Source organism: Ambystoma mexicanum, chromosome 5q (genome assembly GCF_040938575.1).
Source record: "Ambystoma mexicanum isolate Mex_15411 chromosome 5q, UKY_AmexF1_1, whole genome shotgun sequence".
Taxonomy (NCBI): Eukaryota; Metazoa; Chordata; class Amphibia; order Caudata; family Ambystomatidae; genus Ambystoma; species Ambystoma mexicanum.
In genome coordinates, this window is record NC_090933.1 from 1,269,379,109 (window position 1) to 1,269,393,619 (window position 14,511).

At 49.8% G+C, this 14,511-nt stretch overlaps 1 protein-coding gene across 4 annotated transcripts in view; it reads right to left on the reverse strand.

Annotated features, from left to right (window-relative positions):
- The window catches only part of OPLAH (5-oxoprolinase, ATP-hydrolysing), a 664,980-nt gene that overhangs the window by 600,074 nt on the left and 50,395 nt on the right, over nt 1-14,511 (reverse strand). The window contains exon 1 of one of the 4 annotated variants that reach the window (XM_069621802.1): nt 10,599-10,685. The exons of 2 other annotated variants lie outside the window; for them this stretch is intronic. The gene's annotated coding sequence lies outside the window, so the exon portion shown is untranslated. Of the gene's footprint in view, nt 1-10,598; nt 10,686-14,511 lie in introns of those variants that run through there. One more of the 4 variants, XM_069621804.1, reaches the window with a different exon arrangement.

Here is a 14,511-nt window from a genome sequence, read left to right on the forward strand (position 1 = left end):
CCCATCTCCATCTCCCCAAATCCCTTGATGGACTCCATCTGTATGAAGGTACTGCATGTCTCCTCCCAGCGTGAAAGTTTTGTGGGTGAGTGGGGACCCCCGCCTGTGGCCATGGCCTCCCTCCTATTGCTGGCCGGGATGTTCCGTACCCTGAGGTGGAGGTCATCCCACCTTTTTTTACAGTCCTTGACTGTCCGTGGGGTGGTGCTGACTGCCGAGGCGGGGGTTCGATTTTCTGGTAGCCTTTGTCATTTTCAATAGATAGGCCCTGGTCTCTCCTCTGTAGCAGTGGTGGTTTGTGAGGATTGCAATGGATTGTGTTTTTAAAGATGGCCGCAGTGCATTTCCCGTTCCGACACAATGACGTTACTCCTGGGTCCGGTATTACGAGCCCAGTATTAGCATGATGTTATTACCGGGTCGGTATTAAGGGGTGCCTCCTAGGCAGAGGCGGTATCAGCGGGTTCCGTGATGGCACTATCGGGGGGTTGGAGGGCCTTTAGCGCCATGGCAGTATGGCCATTACCGGCATGGAGGTTCGCGCATGCTCGCGCACTCATAATCACCCGCTATTAGCGGCGTCATACGAGCACGGATCCGTTAGTTCCTCCATGCCGGTAATGACCCCGTTTTACCACGCTTCTCGTAATGAGGCCCATAGTATTAAACGTAAAAAGTCCCAAAGTCCAGCAAAAGAGCTGGGGGTCTCTAAGGTGAGAGGAATTAAACACTAAAATGAACATTCTCCCTAACAATAGGGGTCAGTGAGATTGTTCTCAGCTGGTTCAAATCGTACCTTGATAATTGCCAGCAATTTTTACAAATACATTCCTCCAGATCACCAACTCTGACAGTCATCTGTGGAGTCCCGCAAGGAATCGTCCTCTCACCCATCATGTTCCGTCTTTACACGGAACCACGTGGAATCCTCCTCGCTCCACACAACATTCACAAAAAAGCGGTGACATGCAGCTCTACTTCAAGATATCCTCCATTGAAGACATCCACAGGCTCAAGGCCTGCCTCTCATTGATCCAGTCACGGTTGTCCAGTGCTTAACTAAAGCTCAACCCCTCCAAGACTGAATTCCTACTCCTCAACAACAACACCGAACCCCCTGACATCCAGACCTGGCTCTCTGCTATGCACCTCGAGGGATTCACACTCCAGCTCACTACCTGTGCTAAAACCCTTAGGTGGACATCAACAGACCCATTTCCTTCAAACAGCACATAGCAAGGAAAACATGACAGCTTAGCGCTAACTTTCTTACCTGTGGAAAATTAAGTCCTTTATCCCAGAAAAGAACTGTTGTCCAAGCCTTGGTCCTCTCCCACCTGGATGGTGTCAATGTCTTTCTGAAAGGCCTTCCTACAACTACCCTGGCACCCCTGACATGTGCCCTGTATCCTGCAGCCTGACTTATCAAAGGACTCTGCAAATTCAACCACATCCCGTCCATCATCGGACTGTACTGGCTCCTGTTGCAAGTCTGTAATATCTTTAAATCATGCTGTATCATCTACAAAGCTGTCACCCTGAAGACCCCAAGTTACCTCACAGAGAAACTCAGCATCTCTCAAGGCCTACAATCCACCAGATGGAAGGGCATGTACAGACTTGAAGTTCGCCATTGCAGGAAGGAAGGAACCAGAAGACAGGCCTTCTCTGCCTACGCCCCAAGACTCTGGAACCTTCTCCCTGTCCCATCCACATCAGACTTACGCCCTCGCTTTTACAGTTCAGGAAGGAGCTTGAAACCCTCCTCTTCAAGGAATGTCTCCTCCCCAACACCAAGATCTGCAGACCCACCACTCCCCACCCTGCCTGAGACTGGGTGATCTGATTCCCACTGTTTCCCCCCTGGTTGCTGCTGGGGGGATAGGTGGGTGTGCTGTGGAGCAGCAGCAGATGAAGTCGTAGAACTTCAGTGCTCCTGGAGGCCAATAGAATACTGCTTAAAGTTGCTGGCCAGCGAATATAGACGTGACAACTGCGCTCAGGAAGGCACCGGCACCAACCTGGTGGGTTTCCGACAAGCTCTGTGGTCGAGAAGAGGGTGATCGAACAAACTGCAGCTTGCGCCCAATAGGTCCCGGAGTGGCGGCCACCATTTTCCCCCTGAGACTCTGCAGTGAGGCGAGGCACCCGCCGGCCTGGCAAACTGCCAGGGGTCGGCGGATAGAACAGGAGTTGCGGGGGCTAGGACGGCGGGTAGCAGAGCGGCAGGTGCGGGTAATCGTGTATGGCTGGCGAGGTCGGTACACGATTGCCATTTAACTTTGAGACCACTGAACCCCTGGTATTCATGCGGATGGATTTAGATGGTAAAAACTCACATTGGTGCAGGTGCACCAGGTGTCCTATAGCCCTTAATAGGCGGTTGGCCAGGATCCTCGCTAACACCTTTGCTTCCCCATTTATTTATTTATTCATATTTTTAAAGCGCCCATCAGCCCGAGGTCATCGTGGCGCTGTTACAGATATTCTTGCTGGTTACAGAGGGAGGAAAGCATAGTATTTATACAGAATTTGCATTTAGTTACAACTTGGATTTAAACTTAGTCGTTACATAGAGTTTGCATTTAGTTTCATCTTAGAGTTAACAAATAAATTGTGCTTGCGGTGTGGCTAGAGTTTACAGATGTGGAAGGCTGGATGCCAGTGTTGTGTGAGGCTAAGTGAACAACGTGGTTTTAAGGGACTTGCAAAAGTAATATAGTGAGGGTTCTGCTCTGATCGCGTTAGGTAAAGCATTCCAGAGTTTGGGCGCTAAGTAGGGGAAGCCTATGCCACCTGTGTAAGCTCTTTTTATAATGATACTGATGTGTTGTTTATATAGCGCCTTAATCCAAAGCGCTTTATACAGCACATATTTACATACAATATCACAGTTGGTTATCGTGCTGGGTTCTTTTAGGGTGGGCAGAGATGTTCTTAGTTATTGTTTCTGATAGGTATGACGGTGCTGAAAGATTAATACATTCATGTGTAAGGGTGAGGATTTTGAAGTCGATCCTTTCCTCGACTGGGAGCCAATGGGCGTCCCGTCTGGCCTGAGTTATGTGGTCGTTTTTAGGGATGTCTAGGGCTGCGTGGAGCACATTATTTTGTACTGTTTGGAGCCTGTTGATGTTTTAAGTGGAGGTGCCTGCAAGAAGGGCATTGCAATAGTCAAGTCTGGCTCCTATTGTAGCTCTGGCGATGGAGAGACAGTTTTGGGTGATAAGAAAGGGTTTAATAGCGTATACAAGTTTGGTGGTGAGGGCCAAGGCAGATGAGATGGCGCTGACCTGTCAGATAGTGTGGAGTCTATGTAGACTCCAAGGGTCTTAACTGCTGTGGAAACTGGTATGTTGGTGTTGTCAATGGAGAAGTGAGTGTATTTTTGGTTAAGTCTGGATAAGATTTCCTTGGGGCCTAGGATGATGATCTCGGTTTTATCCCATTTAAGCAGAGACCATTGATAGCCATCCAGGCTTGAATAGTGGCATATATCTGAAGGAGAGCTTCTGCATCTTGGTTGTATTCACCAGAGAGGGGAAGGAGGACTTGAGTATCGTCGGCATAATTCGTGTATGTTATACCGAGCGTGTCCAACATGTCGAAAAGTGGTTTGGTGAAGAGGTTGTAGAGTGTAGGTGCGGAGCAAGAGCCTTGTGGGACTCCACAGTCGATGGTGGTGGGGGCTGCGTTGGCCTGGTCAGAGTACACTTTCATGGCCCTTCCTTGAAGGAAGGAGGTTATCCAGGAGGTGGCTTAATTTGAAAAGTGGGCTGCGTTTAATAGATGGGAAGTGAGGATGTCATGGTCGACCAGATCAAACGCTGCAGAGAGATCAAGGAGGAGCAGTAGGGTGGGTTTGCCATTATCCATTATTTTGGTGATTTGGTTCTTAAGATCTAGGAGGGTGGTTTCTGTGCCATGGTCCTTGTGGAAGCCTGATTGTTTTCTGCCTAAAATGGCGTTGGATTCCAGGTAGTGTTGGATTTGGTTGTGGGCGGCTTTGTCAAGGATTTTTATGAGAAATGGGATGGTAGTGATGGGGTGGTAGTTGTTGGGGCATGCGAGGTCAAGGGTGTTTTTTTTAATGAGCGGGCGAACCCAAGCTTCATTTAGTCTTTGTGGAACAAGTCCAGAGGAGAATGAAGCATTGATGAATGCTGTGATGATAGGGATCAGGGAGTCTGCGCATTCTTTGACGATGGTCGGGGGACAGATGTTGCCTATGCATGTGGAGGGTTTTATGTGTTTAAGGAGGTCCGTGACTTCCAACTCAGTGATGTCCCTAAAGACGAAGAGAGGTATTTTGAGTGAGATGAATGTGAGGGGAGGGCGGGGTGGGCTATCCTGTTTGGCAGGGCTTTGTGCTGTGTTAGTATTTTTTCTTGGAGCATCTTAACTTTGTTGATTAGTGCGGCCTGGATGCCTGAGCACCAGGCTTCGTCCTTGGTGATTTCGTCAGGGCTCGTGGTGGGGGTGATGAGGTCTTTGAAGATTGAGAATATTCTTTTGTTTTGGAGTTGGCTTTGGTAATTCTCGGGTTGAATGATTCAGATTTAGCTAGGAATATGGCTTTTTTATATGAGGATGAGATATCTTTGCATTCCTTTAGAGTGGATTGCTTAGGCGAGGATTGCCAATTGGCTAGAGCTCGGAGTTTATTAGTGCGTAACATAGATAGTTCTTCCGTGAACCATGAGTTACAGCGCATTGATTTTTTTTCTTTTTTGTCTTCTAGGGGAAATATGCACTCAATGGCTTGGGTAAGGGCATGGGCATAGTTATTGGCCAGAAAGGTGGGGTTGTTCATAAATGGAGGTTTAAGTTCAGGGATATCAAGGAGAGGTGCTAGGTTAATTTTAGTTCGTTTTTTAGAACTTCTGACTTTGGTGGGTGGAGTATATGAGAGCCGCTTGCGAGTAGGAGTGGTTGGAATAAAGAAGAGAATACAGTGGTGGTCTGTCCATGGGAGGGCTGAGATATTAGTAATGGATGTGGAGCAGTTGTGTTCTATGATCAAGTCAATGGATCAGCCTTTTGCAATGAGTAGGAGAATTGATTTTGTGGTCAAACCCCATGTTTGAGAGTTCTTTGGCTAGTGAGGCGGCTGCCTTGTCCTTTGGGTCATGCAGGCCTAGGTTGAAGTCACCGAGCACAATGGTTTTGGTTGAGTTTTTTAGGTTATTCCCTATGGTCTGGAGGGGGTGCTTTTGAAAGTCTGGTGGTGAGCCTGGTGGCCTGTAAGTGATTACAATGTTGATGGTACAGTTGGGGGAGAGTGTCAGTTTGGCAATGAGATCAGTGTTGTTATCCAACTGTGAGTTGCAGAGTCTAATGGAGAGGGTGTCCTTGGAAATGAGGGCTACGCATCCACCTTTGGATGTCTTTCTGTCCTGTTTTAGGATAGTATAACCTTGAGGGAGAGCAAGGGAGACAGAGGGGCCCGATGCCTCATGGAGCCAAGTTTCGGTGATGACTAGTATGTCAAGATTATTGGAGATGATGAGGTCGTTGATCTCCAGTGCATGTGCTGAGCGGGAGCGGGCGTTGATGAGTGCGCATTTAAGTTTGATATAGGGCGATGGGGGTGGTTGGTGGAAGTGCGTGCTAGAGTTAAGGCCAAGGGGAATGATGGCTGGGTGTTTAGGTGGATGGTCCAGATTAGAGCTGAGTGTGGGGATTTGGATGTGTTGGAAAACTGTTGGCTGGCATGAAGAGTGTGCGTAGGCTGTGTGGAAGTGTGAGAGCTGATCCTGAGGTTTCTGAAGTAGGTAGTGGCTGGGATGCTACGGTGAGTGATGTGCAGCTTGGTGCGTGCTCTGAGCCTGAGAAGCCTATGGGGGATGAGGGTGTGGCCTTCAGGTTTGCTGGTGTGTAAGCTAGGTTGGGTGTTCTGTTGGAGGGTAGAGGTGGTTTGGCTATGGGCTGGTGATGGTGAGAGTTCTATGTGAGTGAGGGACATACTTCTGATAGTCCAGAGGGCCAGAGTGATGATTGTGATAGAGAGAAGGGTAGGGCGGAGTGTAGGGCACTGCGATGGAGGCGCTGGCGGGCGAGTTCTGCAAGGTTGCATTTGTGCAATAAGGTGGCAATACTAGGTCAGGTGCTAATGCAAATCCAGCTAAATGTTTTCAGAATCCGTAAGCATTGTTATACATGTCTATGCAGTCATGCATGGTCAGAGAGATGTTGGGTGTGGGATTAATACTGGTGCAAATAGGTTAATCAACAGTAACAATCAGGTAGGCTAGACCATAAACAATACAGGGCTAATGCTGTTAGAATAGGATAGGCTGTGGCAGAGCTATGTCTTGCCGGGTTATCGACGTGGCTTGGTCTGGCATAGAGAGTGGTGGGCAGTAGCTGGCATATAGTCTGGTGTAGGGCGCGTGGGCATTTATGAGTGAGGCACACTTTTCTGGCGGTTTTCCCGGTTTAGGAAGGCCCACTATGCGTGCTACTCTTTAATTCTCAGGCAGTATACCATCTTGCTTGCTTTGCTGGAATAACCTGTGTAGCGGTCCCACCACCACTTCCCCCAACTTCCACACCTCTACTGGAAAGCCATTCGGTCCCGGGGACTTCCAGACTGGAGCTGGGACAGAGCCGCCTCTATCTCCTCCTTAGTTATGTCATCTTCCAGGACCACTCTCTGCTGCACCGACAGTGCGCCAAGACTGTCGGGTCTAGCACCCTTGGTCTATCCACCCAGGCTGAACCCCTGGTAGCCCTGTATAAGACCTTATAGTATGTCGCAAACGCCTGTGCAATCTCCCCTGCCTCAGTGAGCTCCTCCCCATGTCAGACTGTACCATTTACATGTGGTTATCACCCTGTTCCCTTTTTTTCCAGGAACGCCAGCAGCTTCCCCGCCATTTCCCCCACTTCACAGATCTGGCTCCTTCTATACCAGTGCACCTGTTTAGCCGTATCTAATGCTAAATTCTTAAGCGTTTCCTGTGCTGTCTGCAGCCGCCACAGTGTCGCTCCCGTTCCTGAGTCAGCGAATTCAGCCTCCGCTTCCTCCACTACCCCTTCTGACTCCCTCACCGCTAATGCATTTTGTTTGTGCCATGCCACCACCCGGGAGATTGCTTACCCCTGATGAACCATCTTAAAACTCTCCCAAACGATAACCGGCTGTCCACAGAGACCTCATTAATTGTGAAGTATTCCTGCGCATTTTGCGATAGAGCCTTTGCTAATTCAGGGAAAGCCAAGTAGTATTAATGTAGCCTCCATGGGGGTGGCGGCGCTACACACCCACTCTTTAGCACAATGTGCAGTGGTGAGAGATCTGAGATTCCCCTAGCAAAGAACATGGCGGACAGTAATCTATGGCTGTCCTCTTGTGGAATGAAAAAAGAATCCAACCTGGACATGGAGGAGTGAGCACCGTAGAGAAACGAAAAGCCCCTTTCTTCCTGTGTGCAACCCTCTCCAAACATCCATCCACCCCATAGCTGTGGCAAATGCCCCCAATTTGGTGGTCGCCTCTGGATTCCTGCTACCCACCCGGGACCTATCCGGCTCTGTATTCATGACATCATTAAAGTCTCCACCCAGGACCCACACATCAACCTGCGCCTGCAGTGTTAGTTTCTGAAGATCACTAAGCAACTCCTGCATTAAAGGAGGAAGTGCATACACTGCCACCATACCCCAAATGCCCCCTCCCACAGTTCCCCTCAGAAAAGCACAAACCTCTCCCTTGGTTCCGACCGTGCCTCAATGAGAGAGAATGGCATCTGCTTATGTATTAGTATCATAGCGCCTCGTGACCCTCTGGCAAAACCCACCTGAAAGGCAGTCCTATCATTAGATCTTGCAAAGAACCTACAGTGCACCCCTGCCAAATGTGTCTCTGGAGAGCAGGGCAAAGCTTAGCGAGTTCCTATTCAGGAACTGGAGGACTAGCCTCCGGTTTATGCTGGAACACAGCTCGTTACCATTCCACGTTAAAAAAGTGACCCCCTTATCCTGTGCTAGCCATGTGTCTGATCCTGTGCCCTGGGAAGCCCCCTACTCCTTGGAGGACCCAGGGGAAAACCCCCCTCATTCTTGCCAATACTCCCCCGGCCCCAGCCAAGCAGTATGAATCAAGCATAACCCAAGAACACCAGACAACCACATAGGAAACATCCCCAACTCCCCCCTCCCTGCACTTCTCCCCCTACTTAAACACCTGTCGCCAATGGCCCGTGCGAAACCTGCATGCGCCAAATAACCCAACCATGAGCAGAGCATCCGCTTATACAGCAACAACCAACTGGGCCTGTCCCAGACCTCCCATGGTGTGAAGGCCTACTCATTAAAGTTGTTACATCATGTGCATTTGAACATTTCCCAACTGCACCAGTGCCCGGCACCACCTGCCAGCCATAGCTCATCCGTCCTCCCCTTTTGGTCTGGGGTCCAGTCACCTTCTTCCAGGGGCATCAATTCCTGTGTAAATAGTGGGGGAAACCCAGGCAACGTCTCCGTCTCTGACCCCTGCCTCTCCTTCCGTTGTGTTGGGGCGTTTGCTGGCTGGATATTAGTTTCATACCACTCCCACGCCTCCTGTGGTGCGTTAAAAAAGAGTGCCTTCAAACCGTGGTATATTTTCAGCTGTGAGGGTGAAAAGAGGGTATATTGGATTCCATTGGAGAGTAGTTTCCTTTTTTTAATAGAATCAAAGGATTGCCGTGCCCATTGCCATCTGTAGAATTGGGACCCTATCCCTAAAGTACAGCTTTCTTGCGATGACTGTACATGGATGAGCTCCCGGGACCGGACTGCTCGTGGGCACCCGATGGGCCCTCTCTACTGAAAAAAAAAAATTGGAGAGTTTCTTTGGTGCCATTAGTTCCGCTAGCCACTGCTCTAAAATGAGCTCCATGCTAGGTCCCTCCACCTTCTCTGGCAATCCCAGGATACGGATGTTGTTTCACCTCGATATCCCCTCGCTATCCTCTGCTCTGCTTTCTAGAACCTTGAGTTTCTGGGATACCACAGTCAATAGTTTTTTCCATCTTCTTTACGGTGTCCTCTATGTCGGATATCCGCTGCTCCGCCTCACCTACCCTTGAGGACAGCTTGCGGATGTCCTGCCGCAGGAAGGAGACCTCCGAGGCCAGCCCATCCTATTTTCTCTTCCGCTGAGGACCGGGACTCAGAAATGGCCCTGATAATGTCACTTAGTGAGATGGCCGGGTCCAGGGCCAGGTTCTCTCCCCTGGCAGCGCCACCCGTGGGAGGCTGTGTTGTGGCGGGGTTGCAGACCACAAATTGTTCGATCCTGCTCTGTTGCGATCCTTTCTTGCATCTCTCTTTCACCATGCTTCCAGGGGTGGGGGGGACCCCTTCCCTGGCAAGGTATTCACCAATCCCATTCCCACCCCAGAGCCTCAGCCTCCTGACACACCACTAATTATGCAGGTCTTCCCGCTCCACTCGGCCCACACCCAGGCCTCTCTTCCCCCACAGGGAGCCGTTGTCGTTGCAGTGACGCTCCACTCATTCCACGCACAGACCACCGCCGCTGTGTCCCCTCGGTTGTCCCCCAGTCCGGGCACGCCTGGTGCTCCCAGATCATTGCCCTCCACTTTTGTAGCCCTGCAGAGGGCTTTGCTGATGGTATCCCGGCTTTTATGCTGGAGTCCACAGCCCCACTCCTCCATGCCTCTACTCACTGATCTCCACGCTAGGGACTGCAGTCTGCCAGTCCCTTCTACAGACTCGGATGTTGGTGCCCACCATGGGCGTCCTTCTTGCTCCGTGCAGCTCCACCGCACAGTGTCTGCTGGCCAAGGTGCCCCACCAGTCAGCCTCTGAGTCTGACACCAGTGATATTCGAGTGACTTTTGCTTATAAAACTTCCTTTCAGATAGTATACTATTCCTATTACCAGTGGGTAGGAAGGCCTAAATATTCCCTGATTTACTGGTTTAGCCATAAATGTACTAGGTCATTCTTCCAACCCACTTTTCTTTCAGATCCTACAGAGCCCAGAGACCATGCAAATGGCAGCTGTGAGTGGTATAAAACAGTCACATAAATCATAGCAAGTTTAGGTTGTATGGCCACAAATTCACTCATGGGAAGCTCTACTTGCAAAAAGCCCCAGGTGATTCATTTAAAAAAAACGGCACACACTTTCATTCATAACAAACAGAGCCACAACACTGAGGGAGGCCTTGATGTGCTCTGGTGTTAGCAGCGACGCTAATTACTTGGTGTAATACTGTCATGCTGTAAAGAGCAAGGACACCATCAGCATAGTTGCCCAGCGGCCCCATGCTGGCATGCCTACCCTCCCAATTTAGGCGGGTGGGGGGGGGCACCCGATTTTCTTAACAAAATGCAACCAAATGGGAAAAATTAAATCTCCTACTTTCCGTGACAAAATCTCCGTTCCAGGTGTTGCAAAATGTTGGCATGTATGTTAAAATGTTAAAGGTATATGTATGCCCATGTCACTTGTAGTTTCAGTTTTCATATGTAAACATAATTCAATATATTCATCAAAGACGGGTTCCCAACTCCACGCAGATCTGCACGCCAAATTATACTTGTGAAAAACGAGTTACTGAACAATTAACACAGTTTCTTACTTGTGCTGGTCTTGAGGGCCTCCCCGGTGTCGTGGGGAACTCGAACACAAAGTAATGCAAAAAGCGCAGACTTTAAAGAAGGGAAAGCAGGGAATGGATAACCAGAGGAATGTGGCCTAGTCTCGCGAGGTATGTGACTCTGAACCTATTAACTGTGCCGCTTGGCTGAATCCGGAGAAAGGCGACAGGGCACGTGAACGCCAGCGTGATTCTGGCCCCCAAGCGTCAGTGTCACCTTAAATACACAGACATAGAAAGAAGTACTCCAGTGTCTGGATCAGGGCTTATCCAGGCTGGGATTTTCTGCCCCATGAATGACTGTTTAAGAGGAAAAGCAAACTGTATGCAAACAAATGCAAGGAAAAGAAGCATTGACAAAGCCAATAGTTTGGGCTGATAGGCAGGGCCATCAAATAAACAGTTCCAAGTAGTTAGCACTTTACAACAGGAAAAGGAAATGATCCCTCTGTCCCCCCTCCCCCCAGGCTCCGGGATGGGAGGCCAGCCGGCCACAGGCTTGTACTGTTAAGCGTGGTCCAGGGAGGGGGGAGGGGATTGTGCCGTCGAGGACATATCCGCCATATACTGTCTCAGAGGATGCCAGAAATCAAGAGGGCGGCTGGAGGCCGGTAATGTGGAAGCGTACCTAGTCTTTCTTCGCTCCGATGTGTTCATCATTTCCAGCCATTTAGTAACAGTGGGCGGGTTAGATCTCCCCCAATGTCTCGCTACTAGGTACCTAGCCAGCACAGATGCCATACGTAAGAGTTTCTTCTCTGAGCGAGTGCCACCTTCTATCAGTGCCAGCAACCAAAGTTCGGGAGAATACGTTTGTGGCGAAGGAAGCATTACATTCATTGACGAATGAATGCTGGACCAAAAGAGCCTAATACAAGGGAAAGACCAAGCGACATGGAAAAAGTTTGCGTCTGTGTTGCCACATCTCTTACATGCAGAAGATCTCCCAGGGAAGAACCTGCCAAGGGCGGCGGGCGAGTAATAGGCCTGATGAATACATTTGAACTGAACCAACCTATACCGGCAATTTAAGGATATATATCGGGTTTGCATGCCAATTGCCTTCCATTGATTCTCACTCAAAGGCACTCCCAGGGCTGACTGCCATATGCGCTCGTGCCTGCGATTACCACATGCAGTCCCAGCCTTGATCGACTTGTAAATAGTGGAAACAAGCTTACCAGATGCCTGTGGTTGTATGATAAAGCTCAAGGCCGGATGAGGAGAGGGAGCTCGGGGGAATTCCAGCCATATACCCTTAAGTGTGCTTCGAAGCCTGTAGTAATAGAGTAGAGACACTGAATTATGCACTCCTCTGGATTTAAGTTCCTCCCAGGACACCATCTGGTCATTATGGACTAGATCACACAGGGCCTGCACCCCCAGTCGTAGAAAAAGTTCCTTGAAGGATTTTTCATGTGTGAGTGGGATCCCAACTATATTGTACATCTGGAAAGAGGGCTGGTATCGGGAAGTGGATTCAAGCAGCTGACAGATCCTATCCCAGGCTTTATATGTCACAGCTAGCGGTTGAATCTCCCCCTTCGGAATGGGATCCCTGTTACCCCACAACAACCCCATGAGTGCGTTAGGAGAAATGATTGCCGACGCAAGGTGGTTATGTGGAATCTCAGGGCCCGGAGAACTCCAGCCAGAGATATATTGTGCCTGTGGCGAAAGATAATATAAGAACATATCGGGGCATTCCAAGCCACCCTGATCATACGGCCGGCCGAGAGTTTCGTATGCCACCCTAGGTTGTTTACCAGCCCAGACTAATCTCGTCATCATTTTCCTGACACGAGCCCAAAAGCATATCGGAGGCCAAAGTGGAACGTTGTTAAAAATATATAATAGTTTAGGAAGGATGACCATCTTAGACAATGCAATACGGGCCGCCTGAGACACAGGAAGTAGTATCCAAGACACAACCCTCTGCTCCAGTTCCTCTAGGGTTTGTATGTAGTTTTCCCTATATAGGGCGGCTGTCATGGTGGAGACCCTCACCCCTAGGTAACGTATCCCATGTGGGCACCAATGAAAACCTTCCCCCACATCAACTTGTCGCACTGAGGGTGTCAGGGGGAGGACCACTGATTTGGTCCAATTGATTCTAAAACCAGACAGCTCACCAAACCTGACCACCTCTTGAGTCAGGGTGATATCCTTGTAAATTTTGCTGAGGGTGTTTAACATACAAAAGGATGTCGTCAGCGTACAAGGATATCACAACTCGGTGCGTGCGCACCACCACGCCCCTGTGCGCGTGTTGTTCCCGGATGTGACATGCCAATGGCTCCATTGCGAGAGTGAATAGGACAGGTGAAAAGGGGCACCCCTGGCGGATACCCCGCGCTGTGTAGATGTGTTCCGAGACAATACCGTTAGTACATACTGCTGCCTTGGGGGCGGTGTATAGTATTTTAACCCACTCTATGAACGTCAATCCGAACCCAGATTGGCGGAGCACTTCGAAAAGGAAGGACCATTCGATAGAATCGAAGGCCTTCTCCGCCTCAAGCGCCGCTATGGCAATTGGGACCTCTGGGTTAACATTGTGCATTAAGGTGAATAAGCGACTCAGATTAAACTCAGTGGAGCGGCTAGGGATAAAACCAGCTTGGTCTGGAAGGACCAAAGCTGGCATGTGGGGAAGGATACGGTCAGTGAGTATTTTTGCAAGGATTTTATTGTCAGTGTTGATAAGGGACAATGGTCGATACGAGGACAGTTGTCGGGGGTCACGCCCGGGCTTAAGAAGCACTGTCACCAGGGCTGATCTTGTGGATTCCGGGAGCGAACCGCTTGAAAAGGCACTGTCGTACATACTGAGTAAATGGGGAAGCACCAGGACCGCGTACGCCTTATATAATTCCGCTGTTATTCCGTCCGGCCCAGGAGCCTTACCATTCGGAAGAGAATTTATAGCCTTGCGGATTTCCTCCTCTGTGATAGGATCATTGAGCAGAGCGCCCTGCTCCGGATCCAGCCAGCCCAGTGCCACCTCGTCCAGATATTGGGTCAACACATCATGCCCCAAGTGTGGGCGCGACGTGTGTAATTGACTCTAATATTCACGGAATTCCGTGTTAATTCTCTGCAGGTCTTTAATCAAGGTTCCATCACGCCCCACAACCTCGGACACAACGGTAGATTGATGCTCCTTCCGATGCCAGGGTTTTGCTCGGACGATCCCCTTCACCATATCTTTGTGCTTGGATAGGATGCCCTATGTATCTCTCCTCACTGGTGACCAGTCAGAGTAATTCCTCCCTGAGGGCCAGCAATTTACGACGGAGCTCAGGGCTGTCAGCTTCGCCCTACAGGTTCTCCTTTTCCCTGATCTTGCCTTCGAGGACATGCATAGATCTTCTGACGGCCTTAAGCACCCCACCCTCCCTAGAAATACAACAACCTCGCAGGTAGACTTTAAATGCTTCCCAAACTGTACTCTGATCTGGGACAGAATCTGCATTAAATTGAAAGAACGTTTGGATAGCTTGCCCTATCTCCGACTGGAAGCCCACGTCTTCCAGGGAGCGGGCCCTGAATCGCCACCTGTGATGACCTGGGGGATCCGTGAGGACAGTGATGCACACCAGAACAGGAGAATGATCAGAAAGGGTACGAGGGAAGATAGAAGCCACGACAGTGTTCTTAAGGAGCTGGGGAGTGACCATAACATAATCAATTCTTGAACAGCTACCATGTACCCCCGAGAAGAATGTATACTCTCTGATGTCAGGATGCAGGGATCTCCACGTATCATACAGGGCATGATACTGGGAGATGGCGGCCAAGCTTTAGCCACCAGAGGGAGGGAAGTTTGACTAGTCGCTGATCCATCCAATTCCAGCGTGAGGGCCAAGTTAAAATCACCAGACCACACAATCTT